At 40.9% G+C, this 12,270-nt stretch overlaps 1 protein-coding gene across 2 annotated transcripts in view; it reads left to right on the forward strand.

Moving 5' to 3' along the window:
* The window catches only part of CHD6 (chromodomain helicase DNA binding protein 6), a 133,435-nt gene that overhangs the window by 5,629 nt on the left and 115,536 nt on the right, over positions 1-12,270 (forward strand). The window lies entirely within an intron of this gene.

Consider the following 12,270-nt stretch of genomic DNA (forward strand, 5'->3'; position numbering starts at 1 on the left):
CATATAATGTTTCGGTCTTAGAAAAGCAACATGACAGTTTCTCAGAGAAGCTAAGTTTTTACCATTTGAGAAAGAAATTTCATATTAGGGAACTGTTACAGTTCATTTTATGTTCCTATAACAGAATACACAGACTGGATAATGTATAGTGAGCAGAAATTTATTTGGCTCACCATTCTGGAGACTGGGAAGTCCAACAGTATGGCGCTGGAATCTGGGGAGGACCTGTGTGCTGCTCCTTATCCTGTGGCCAAAGGCAGAGGAGCAAAAGAGGATGAAATGTTACTCTAAAGAGAACGAGAGAGGGCTACTGTTGAGATAATCCACTCCTGTGATAAGAGTATTCATCCATTCATGAGGCCAGAGCCACCTGACCTGATCTCCTCTTATTAGACCCCAACTGCCAACACCACTGCATTGGAGATGAGGTTTCCAACACAGGAATTTTGGGGGACAAATTCAGATTATAGCAAGAACTGTTATGCAGTGGATTCTGTGCTCAACAACGGTTTTTGCATCTAATGTTTCTAAATGCCTGTGAATATCATGTTTTGGGGGGACGTAGTCTCACTCTCTTGCCCAGGCTGGAGTGCAGTGGCGCCATCTCGGCTCACTGCAATCTCTGCCTCCCAGGTTCAAGCGATTCTCCTGCTTCAGCCTCCCGAGTAGCTGGGATTGCAGGTGTGTACCACCACACCCAGCTTATTTTTTGTAGTTTTAGTAGAGATGGGAGTTTGCTGTGTTGGCCAGGCTGATCTCGAACTCCTGTCCTCAAGTGATTCGCTTGCCTGGCCTTTTAAAGTGCTGGGATTGCAGGCATGAGCCATGTTACCCAGCCTGAGTGTTGCTTTTAAAAGCTAAGGTCTTGAGTTTTGGTGTTCATGTTGTCGGTGAGGGCAGCGTATAAGCTTTGGAATTTCCACACATATCAGAATGGTTCATATTCTTTCTTGCAAGTCAAGAAATTAGTGTGCTGGCCCAAGTGGAGGTCTATCTACCTGGATCTCTGGTCCTCAGACTTTGCTGTGCCTAGGGAACTACCTGGAGAGCTTGTTAGAAAAGTGGATTCCCCAGAGAGAATGATTTATTAGGTCTGGGGTGGAACCCAGGAATCTGCAGTTCAGAATTCTCCCAGGTAATTAGAGTGTGGCTGAGTCTTAGATTATCCTTTGAGAAACATGTTTCCCAGGTGAAAGATCACAGGAAAAAGGAGCCTGTGTAAGTTTTTATATGTAACATCTGCTAGGAATGAAAAAGCAAAAAGAGGAAAAGAAGTGGTTGGTGTGATCAGCCCCAGTTTCAGTTTTTCATCCCCATTTGTTTGGTTTGTCAACCCAGAGCAGATTTTTCTCCCAAATCCAGCATTTTACCTTTTTTTGCTTTCATCTGTGATGACTGCTTCTGGGAAGTGTTCAACCCCAGGCCTTCTGATTATATAACCATCTGAGCTGCGTGGTTGCCGCTGAGTCAGCCGATAACTGGTGCAGGAAGAGTAGTAAAACAGCTAGCTTTCCTCCTCACAGGGGCTAGTGGCTCTTTCTCATTTATTTGAAGGTCAATCAGCTATATCTGTTTAGAGAGATCTTTATTGAGGCTAATTTCAGGTTCAAGAGATTACATTAGTGGGGTTCTTTCTGTTGGGAGACCTGTTTTTACATTGTGACCATTTATTAGACCAAAGAAGACATAAAGGTGTGTATGAGCCCTCAGTAGAGACCCTGAGCTTGGAACCCGTTGGACTTTGTGTTAACCAGGGAGAAATCTAAATAGTAATGTCAGAGACCCACCTTGGAAGTTTTGTACTAAGTCTTTATTTCTGTTTTTTTTTTGTTTGTTTGTTTTTGGTTTTTTTTTTTTTTTTTTTGGAGCATCAGAAGTGCTTACTTTGTGGCCTGGTGCATAGTAGACCTTTACCAAATCTGTAAGGGAACAGTTGCTAAATAATAGTGCTTGATACATGCCTACTCATTTATCCAGTATATTTTTAGTGCCTCTTCTGTGTCTTGCTTTGTTTATGAGTTTTTTTTTAATAGGGAATGCAATAGTGAAGGAAGCAAGGTGTCAGAAGTATCTGTGAGCCCAGTCATTGAGGTACTTTTATGGGTTTGAGGTGCTTTTCACAAGAAGCAGCCTTGACAAGTGTTCAAGAAACAAGCAAAAATATAAACAAATGAAAAACCTGGTATAACTGCTTACAGAGTAGCTGAAAGGATTTAGAAGATAAGGAGTATGTCATTTCTGGTCTGAGGAGTCCCTTGGAAGAGATGAGTATTGAGCCAGTTATTAAAGAAATTTGTAGTTGAGAAAAGACTTAAAGCAAAAAGACCAAAAGACATTTAAACAAATGTTCTTTTTAGGGGCTTCCAGATTTTAAGATGGTACATGCAGCCTGCTTTCATTTTCACTTCTCCAAATCTTACTGAAATGATAGGAAGAACAGAGGGGACGAAATTTTTCAAAGATGAGAGCTATTATTGAATTTCTGGACAAAGAAGTCCACTGGTATCATACTGGTGGATAAATGGTATGGAGGGAGTCCCAGCTTAGAGCTCATGCAGGCACTATGTTTGCAGCAGAGATAGAAGTGCTTTCTCCTTGCAATGGAGCAGGCAGCTCTGGAGGAGCGATTGGAGGCAGGCCAGAAGTGGAGGTGGCTGATTAAGGGACTGTCTGCAGAGCAGCTGTGTGGTTTGTCAGCTCTAGGATGAACTCAGGCAATTACTCCACGGATATTAGGCAGTTTGCCCTGGGGAAGGGGCTAGGGCTCCATATAAGGAATGACACCCACAAGAAAGGGGCACAGAGCACTAACTTCTCTGCCCTTCCCTGCCCATACCCTAAAAAGTGGAGGGAGGGACAGCCACTTGACATGTGTGCAGAGTCCTAGGCCAGGCTTCATATTCAGGGGCGAGGCTTGTAGAGAAAGCAGTTTACTCAGAAGCAGAGGAGAGCCTCACCAGGCACCTGTATTACCAGCCTAGTTGATTTTCGATAAGAACAGTCTACTGAAGAGCACAAGACCACAGACGAAAACGAGCAGCATAAAGCAGGAAAGGGAAGAATGAAAGAACAACTGTCATAAGAAGAAACAATTCAAGGAAAAGAATGAACATATTTTAAATTAGCTCCTCAAATTGAGGATATTTTGTCTGCAACACAAGAATGGGTCATGACGGGAGCAATCAGAAAAACAAAGAATGAAAATTTAAAATCTGGTTGCCTCCACTAAAAGAGTTCAAAGAAAATACTGAGTAGGGACAGAATAGGGGAGGTATATAAGATCTGAATTCATCAACTTTCCTATCAGGATGTCAGTAGCCATTGCTTAATGTTGATAAATAATGAACTAGAAGCATGAACGCATCAGAGAGGCGTCAGTCAAAAGCGATCCTTTCTGGGGATTTGGTGCACTAAGGATGGGTTATACTTTTTATTTGAAACTCTTCTATACTTTCTGAATTTTTATTTTCAATTGCTTTTATTACTTTTAATAGAATTACTTGGTAAAACTCTGCTTTTTCATCTTAAGAGGAAGTAATCTTTTTGTTTCCATTTTACTAGGATATTGTCCTCTGTAATCTCTGTTTTGAAGGTGTTGATACGGTTAAAGGGACTGACAGGGCAGATTTAGTTCACAGTTTATCTATAGCAGATTATGTCTGTACCAAAATAATTAGGGTTTTTTAGTATTTTTTCTTTTAACTAGTATCTTTTAAAAATAGATACCAACTCAGTTCTCTGTGTAGGCTCAATCAATACGGGCATTATGGAAAAGCTGAATCAAGTGTGCAAATGAGCTTTTTCAAGGTAATATCCATGTTTTCAGTATTGTACTCCTGGGAAGAGGATCAAAGCCTATAGGAAGGTCAGTGCTGGAAGCTTCTCTGAAGCGTTGTTGCTGGAGTGGAGTAGTGGTTCCTGGACTGGACTCCTGAGACTCTGCTTGTCTTCGGAGGTAGTTATTGGGATCATGAGCTATTTTCAGTGGCTGTAGTAGTAACTCATTCTTGCTGTAAGGCTCTGATGGATATTTAATAAGGTTTTAATTTTAAAATAAGAAGATGAATCATTTTGAATTAATGCATCTTAGTAGATAAGAGCTTTCAATACCTGGAATCCACGGGGACAGAGCCATAAAAGATTCATAGGAGTACAGTGTCATGACATGTACCCAGGTCTTTTCCTCGTACTCAGATTCAGCACTCACTTCCTAACTCTTAGTTCTAGCAAAGAAACCTGGAGGTTAGAAACTAGAGATATGGTTGCAGAGAAAGTTTGAGAAATCCCATCTACCTAGTGCTTTCATATTATAATGAAATTTCCTATTTGGAAAGCAAAAAAAAAAAAAAAATTTCTAGGACAAACGGCAGAAAGTAAAGATGCACACAGTCTTCTTGGCTGATGAAGCCATGTGGAAGACAGGATAAAAGCTTTGATGGTTATGACTAATAGTTGTCCTGCATGTATGAAATAATTGATTGGGAGTTTCTTGCATGTCATAAATGCATAGTAGGTACTTTCTTTGAAGTGGAGATATGTTTGATTGTAAAATCAAGTTGGAATAAAAAAATAGTTACTTTGACTCTCAAAAATGTTATTTCTTCCTTTTTTTTCCTTCCAAGTTAGTCTAACGCTGAAAGCTATTAATTAAAAAGAGGATTATAGAAATAAGATTGCTTTGATTCAAGCCCCTGTGCCATTAATTGGTGGGAGTATTAGGCGTTTGTATTATTCAGAACTCTCTTGGTTACAAGTAACATAAACCCAGTCAAATTAGCTTAAGTTGGAAAAAATGATAATGAGGTTCAGTAGCTTAAGGAATCAGAACCAGGAAGTTTAGTTGAGACCAAAGCTATTTGTCTCCAGTGACCCCCTGAGCCTGTCTGGGTGCCACTCCATCCTTTGCAAATGCATTCCTCTCAAGGCTGGAATCGTGGCTGCCCGTAGCTGTGGGTTTACAGCTTAACAGCTTCATGACGTAGGAAGAAAGATTCATTTTCCTACCCACTCCTGCCTCTCTCTCTCTCTCTCTATATATATATATACACACACATATATATATACACACACACACACATATATATATATATATATATTTTTTTTTTTTTTAAAGGAAGGACTCCCAGATTAGTCTGGCTAGGTCATGTGTCCATCCTGGACCAGTCACCATGGTAAAAGGAATGGGGTACCATAGCCCACTCTGACCTTCTGCCAGAGCTCTTTTATGGTCTAGGAATCAGTATCGGTTGTCAGGAAAAAAGATGCTAAACACAGTATCCACTTCTGCAGTGGAATAGATGTATGTCAAGATAAATTATTTTTTAAAGTATGTGTGTGTGTGTGCGTGTGTGTGTATGCGCGCGTGTGTGTGTGTGTATATATATGTGTGTGTGTGCGCGCGCGTGTGTGTGCACACACGTTTCCTGAACCAGTTGCAAACAAGTTACATATATCTGGCCTTTTTGTCCCTAATACATCAGTGTGTCTTTCCTAAGAGTAAGTCACTCTTCTATAACCATTGTCTAGTTAGTTATTCTTTTCGTTCCCTTATAACTACTAAGTAATCTGCAGGGAGACACTTTAAGATCATGCAAATATCCTGCTTCTCTTCACATCATTCTCCCTAGATTTAGCATCCCTTGATGATTCTGCACCATGCCCATCTTTTCTACATTGGTTACAAAGTGGTTTTTTTTGTTTGTCATTTTGGGTTTTTTTGAGACAGGGTCTTGCTCTGTCACCCAGGCTGGTGTGCAGTGGCACCATCATGACTCACTACAGCTTCGACCTTCTGGGCTCGATCAGTCCTCCCATCTTAGCCTCCCAGGTACCTGGCGTGCATCATCATGCCTGGCTGATTTTTTTTTTTTTCCCCAATGTTTTTGTAGAGATGGGGTTTTTTTTTTTTTTTTTTGAGACAGAGTCTCGCTCTGTCGCCCAGGCTGGAGTGCAGTGGCCGGATCTCAGCTCGCTGCAAGCTCCGCCTCCCGGGTTTACGCCATTCTCCTGCCTCAGCCTCCCGAGTAGCTGGGGCTACAGGTGCCCGCCACCTCGCCCGGCTAGTTTTTTATATTTTTGTAGTAGAGATGGGGCTTCACCATGTTAACCAGGATGGTCTCGATCTCCTGACCTCGTGGTCCACCCGTCTCGGCCTCCCACAGTGCTGGGATTACAGGCTTGAGCCACGGCGCCCGGCCGAGATGGGGTTTCAATATGTTGCCAGTCTGGTCTTGAACTCCTGGCCTCAAGCCATCCTCCCGCCCCAGCCTACCAAAGTGCTGATATTTCAGGCATGAGCCGCTGCACCCAGCCTCAAAATGATTTTCTAACTCTACCACTTCCTTTACAGTTACCATTTGTGTTTTATAGTGAACAAGAGCTCCCCTTTATCCCTTATTCATTATTTATGTATGTCTCATCGGTATAGATTCCTATTATTTTCAATGACTTATAATTCTTTACTGTCCTCAATTACTTTGGTGTTCAGATGGTCTCAGTTTTGGGCAACAAAAGCTCTTCAAGCTGACTTATTTCTCATTTTGACTTGCCATGTTTGTTTTTCTAAACACTCTCTTACTTTCTGACATAGCAGGGTATTTCGGGCTCATCCTCTCTCTTCCCTGCTTTAGCCTTGGAATCAGCCATTTCTGTGAGGAGCTTCAGTATTAAACACCAAGATCTGAGTGTTAGGTGTACACATTGCTGATGGGGCATCTTTGCTCTTAGGTCCTTTCTGTTGTCAAAACTAGGGGGAAAATACATACAAACATGCACATATGAATATATGTACACATGTATATACATACATACTTATATCTACACACATACATGTATATATACATACATGCGCATATACATGCTTGTGTTCATACATGTTATGGAACTCATGAGTTCAACTGTAGTTTTTTTCTTAACTACCAAGAAAAAAAAGTTCAGAATTGGTTTGCTCTTCTTTCCCCTTCTCCCAGAAGTTGAGAGTATGTAGTCAAATGCTGTGTTCATCAGTTAATGGAAGCGGTTTTATTCTTTATGAGGTGCAGTTATATTACTTGTTTTAAACATACATGGATTCACTTGTTTCAGCTTGTTTTCATCTTTTAGTTTTTTGTGTTTTAGTATGTAGAACTTTAACAGATTTCCTAAAGTCAGATCTGTGTACAAAGGTATACTCAGAGAAGTGTCACTCCCTCCTGTATCCCTGCTACCCCTTGTAGATAGATAGGCATTGTGGGTTTTTTTGTTTATCCTTCCTGTGTTTCTTTTTGTATTAGTAGATAGATGTGTACAGGTTTTTTAAATTTCCCTTTATTCTTACACAAAAGGTAGCATATTATACTCTTTTAACACTGCTTTTTTCACTTGATATATCTTTAGAAATCATTCCCTATCAGTTTATAGAATTATTTCTTGTTTTTATAGCTGTCTAGTATTACATTGTATATATCCTAATTTATTCAGTCATTTATGTTTAGATAGGTAGTTTTCATTATTTTATAATTACCAAAAAATGTTGTAATAAATAACCTCATGAATGTGTTTTTATATCGTGTGATATATCTTTAGATTACATTCCTGTAAGTAGATTGCTGAGTCAAAGATTATATGCATATGCAGTTTTGTTAGATCCTATTTATCCTCTTTTTTTTTTTTTTTTGAGACAAGGTCTCACTCTGACACCCAGGCTGGAGTGCAGTGGCATGATGTCTGTTCACTGCAACCTCTGCCTTCCAGGCTCAAGCGATTCTCCCACCTCAGCCTCTCAAGTAGCTGGGACCACAGGCCAATGCCACGATGCCCAGCTAATTTTTGTATTTTTTTGTAGAGACAGGGTTTCACCATATTGCCCAGGCTGGTCTCGAACTCCTGAGCTCAAGCGATCTGCCTACCTGGGCCTCCCAAAGTGCTGTGATTACAGTCATGAGCCACCACACCTGGCCTATCCATTATTTTTGAAGAACCTGGAACTTCAAGGAGCAAACAAACATTCATGGGCCAAATCATCTGTAGGTATAGCAGTTTAGAGATTAAAATGTCTTCAACTGATAAAACTCTCAAGCGTAAGGTTTTTAAAACTTTTTCCAAAGAGCAGAAAGATACACCTTATCTAGTCTTCCTAGAGGATGAATTCAGATGATATTTTTCTTAATATCGTATTTGAAGATCCCATTTGTAAGCTTACAAGGAATCTTTTTCTTCTTGATACTTGCCTTTATCAGAAGAGCTCCAGGAAGAATTTTTGGAACTTAAAATGGCTTCTCTTGCCAAAGGTAACCTCCAAAAAATCACTTTGAAGCTTTCCCGAGTAGAGTATCTTCTTACTTACCTGCAAATAAGGGAGCAGGTTTCAGCCAGTATTTTCCTATTTTACTGACAAATATTTGAGAAAGTATTCCCAGGCTACCTGAACCCCAGCTTATGGCTGGGAAAATCTAGTAGCGCCTCAGGCTTGTCTTGGAAAGTGCCTCACCATGACTCCTCCCTCCTTTCAACATTTAATGTGTTGCTCAAAATGCACACAAGTCTCCTAGTAAAAGTGTCATATTTTGAGGAAGTTCTATTTGTTAGTTATGATTTGGACTTGGTTTAGCTTCGAGTATGATGTTCCACAGTGAAGCACATGATTCTAGCATGTGGGCACGTGCGCGCACACACACATAATAAATATTTAGAATGAAGATTAAACATTACAGACAAAGTGTTCTAATATAATGAAGTTACATTTAGTAAGTAGATGAAATTGATTTCAAATGCTGGGAAGAAAGATTTAAGATTTTATAGAAGATTCAAAGGCCACTGAGCATGTGACTATTAGGGTAACTTGGCATATTGTAAGCTTTCTTTAAATTTGTGTCAAAGAATTAAACCTTTTTCTAAGAGAGCTGTAAAAAACTATCAACATCTATGGATTTGTGAATTTTCTATATTTGGGTCATTGGAATGTTGCTGATTTTTTAAACCATTATTTTGAGATTCAAATAACATTAAAGGATATTTGAAGTTTTTACATTTACTAAAAGGGAGACTGGGATTTTAGAAAAAAAGAGGCAAAATACATGATTTGGTGTGAAAAAGTAATACCCTGTGACTCAGCTGACCTGAGCATAAGCCTCTGCCCTGCTGCTGACTTTGGGACATTTGCTGCTTTTAAATCTCAGTTTTCAGCCGAGTGTGGTGGCTCAAGCCTGTAATCCCAGCACTTTGGGAGGCCAAGTCGGGCGGATCACAAGGTCAGGAGATCAAGACCATCCTGGCTAACCCGGTGAAACCCCGTCTCTACTAAAAAATACAAAAAAAAACTAGCCAGGCGAGGTGGCGGGCGTCTGTAGTCCCAGCTACTCGTGAGGCTGAGGCAGGAGGATGGCGTGAACCCAGGAGGCAGAGCTTGCAGTGAGCCGAGATCCGGCCACTGCACTCCAGCCTGGGCGACAGAGCGAGACTCTGTCTCAAAAAAAAAAAAAAAATCTCAGTTTTCCTCATCTGGAATATAGGGATTTTTTGTCCTGGCTCCCTCTTGGGATTGGGATGAGACATGGAATTCACAAGTACTTTGTAGAATGTAATTTACTATGCAGTTTTCTTAATGAGGAGCCACAAAATTACTTCACGAGATAAAGACTCATGAAAATTTAGCATCTTTTAAAACTGTTTTACCTGAGTCTCCTCTTCTGAACTGGTAAGAAATAGAAGAACTTGTGCTTTTTCCCCTGCTTAAGGGTACAAGTCCCTTGTTAAAAATCTGTAATCCTTGAAAATGGCACGACCCCTTGAGTTTCAGTTCTTTAGGTTGGATCAAAATAGTTTTTTCATTTGTTTGTTTTTTTTTAACTTTTAAGTTCAGGGGTACAAGTGTAGTTTGTTACATAAGTAAACTTATGTCATGGTGGTTGGTTGTATAGATTATTTCATCCCCCAGGTATTAAGCCTAGTATCCATTAATTATTTTTCCTAATCCTCTACCTCCTCCCATCCTCCACCCTCCAAAAGGCCCTAGTGTGTGTCATTCCCCTCTGTGTGTCCATGTGTTCTCATCATTTAGCTCCTACTTGTAAGTGAGAACATGCAGTATTTGTTTTTCTGTTCCTGTGTTTGTTTGCAAATAGCTTTCATCGTGAACTTTCCTGGTAGGTAGGCAAGCCAGTCTCCAGCCTGGGGAATAAAAGCTGGGCAGAGTTTGTGCTGACCTGGTTGGGGGCATGTGAAGGGTGAAGGGTATTCAAGAGGGAAGCAGACAGATTTAGCTATCAGCACTGGCTAGTTTGTGTCCTTGATCACCCCTCTGAACAAGGTCATCCAGTTTCCTTCTCTTCCCCATACTTTCTACTAAATCTCCTGATGGGAAGTACCAGTGTTGGCTCTTTCTTTGTCACCCACGTTCTGTCACTTGCCAAGACTTCCTGGTTCTACTCCTGCTGGGCCTTTCAAAGCATTTCCACCCTTGAAAGGCTTCATTCCCTCTTTCCTGGACCTGCTTTCATGGCCCTTTTCACGCAGAATGAAGTCTAAACTTTCTGGCCTGGTGCACCCTTGATTTTTCCTTTGAGCTGCATCACATGGTGCTTCTGTTCACTTGCCCTGTTATCCAGGCACACAACTAACTATCTTTTACTAAATGTATCCAAAACACTGTTCTATTCCCCCAAGAATGCTATGATAATCACAGATGAGCACAGATTCCACTTGGGCTCAGATCTGGTCTCTGCCATTTACTAACCCTGTTGCCCTGGAAATCTAACTTAACTTCACCATGCCTCAGATTCCTCATGATAAAATGAGAATAAGAATACCATCTGCTGGCCAGGTGCGGTGGCTCACGCCTGTAATCCCAGCACTTTGGGAGGCCAAGACGGGCGGATCACGAGGTCAGGAGATCGAGACCATCCTGACTAATACGGTGAAACCCCGTCTCTACTAAAAATACAAAAATTAGCTGGGCGTGGTGGCTGGTGTCTGTAGTCCCAGCTACACGGGAGGCTGAGGCAGGAGAAAGGCGTGAACCCAGGAGGCGGAGCTTGCAGTGAGTGGAGATTGCGCCACTGCACTCCAGCATGGGTGACAGAGCAAGACTCCGTCTAAAAAAAAAAAAAAAAAAATACCCCCCAAAAAAAAGCCAGGCGTGGTGACGGATACCTGTAATCCCAGCTACTGGTGAAGCTGAGGCAAGAGAATTAAACACGGGAGGTAGAGGTTGCAGTGAGCAGAGATCGCACCACTGAACCGCATCCTGGGTGACAGTGCGAGACTCCGTCTTTAAAAAAAAAAAAAAAAGAATACCATCTGCCTTACAGGGCTGTTGTGAAGAGCAAAGGCAATGTAAACGAATGTGCCGGCATGTAGTAATTATTATATAAAGTATTAGCTGCAATCATTAGTTATTGTTGTTCCTACTACTGTCAGAATTGTGTTTTTATATGTACATATATATGTATCTCTGATCAAATGTATGTTCTCAAATCTCCCCAACCACAGTTAATCACAGCCATTCATTAATGCATCCATCTATCCGTTGCTTAAAAAACCATTTTAAAACTTGCTTAAATATTAATTGAATACTTACTATGTATAAGGCATAAGACCACTCACTCTGAGGAATACAAGCATAGTCAAGCACATACTGCCCTCTAGGAACTTCGAGTCTGGTAAGAGAGATCAGAGAAGTATAAAGTACTCACCTATCCAGCAAATATTTATTGAGTAACTGTAGAGGATCCAGGCACTGTATTTAGTTATGTGAATTCTGAGCCTGATATTGTAGTTAACAACTAATTCTGGTGAAAGATCATTTAAGCAAAGTATAGTTGAAGTGCTTTGGGAGTGTGGGAAAGAGATTTTACCACCTAGGAAGGCCAGGGAAGGCTTTTTGGAGAAAATGTTGCCATCTTAGCAGGGCCTTGCAGGGCGGATGGACTTGGCCCATCTCTGCCTCTCTGAGGAAGCGTTCATGTACTGCCTTGGGCTGTGGTTGTAGGTGAACTGTAGGATTTTCATCATCATAAGCTCGTCAAGGGCAGAGGCAGTGTTCTCTTCATTTTTGAGTGCCTAATGTTCACTCCAGGTCCAGCATGTACTCAGTAGAGGATGGTGACAGATTAGGGAGATGTCTCTTCCTAAGAAACTTAAAGGGAGATTGTAATTTGAAGATTCTTGGTATCTGTGAAGCAGTTGAACTTCCTAGAGAAGACATTTGTATAAACTAAAAGTGAAGTTTTTGGAGATGTTCATATTATTTCTTACATATTAATTGTAGCTATAATAGTCACGATGGGGTGTAAT

The sequence above is a fragment of the Mandrillus leucophaeus genome, unplaced genomic scaffold (assembly GCF_000951045.1).
Source record: "Mandrillus leucophaeus isolate KB7577 unplaced genomic scaffold, Mleu.le_1.0 Scaffold150, whole genome shotgun sequence".
NCBI lineage: Eukaryota > Metazoa > Chordata > Mammalia > Primates > Cercopithecidae > Mandrillus > Mandrillus leucophaeus.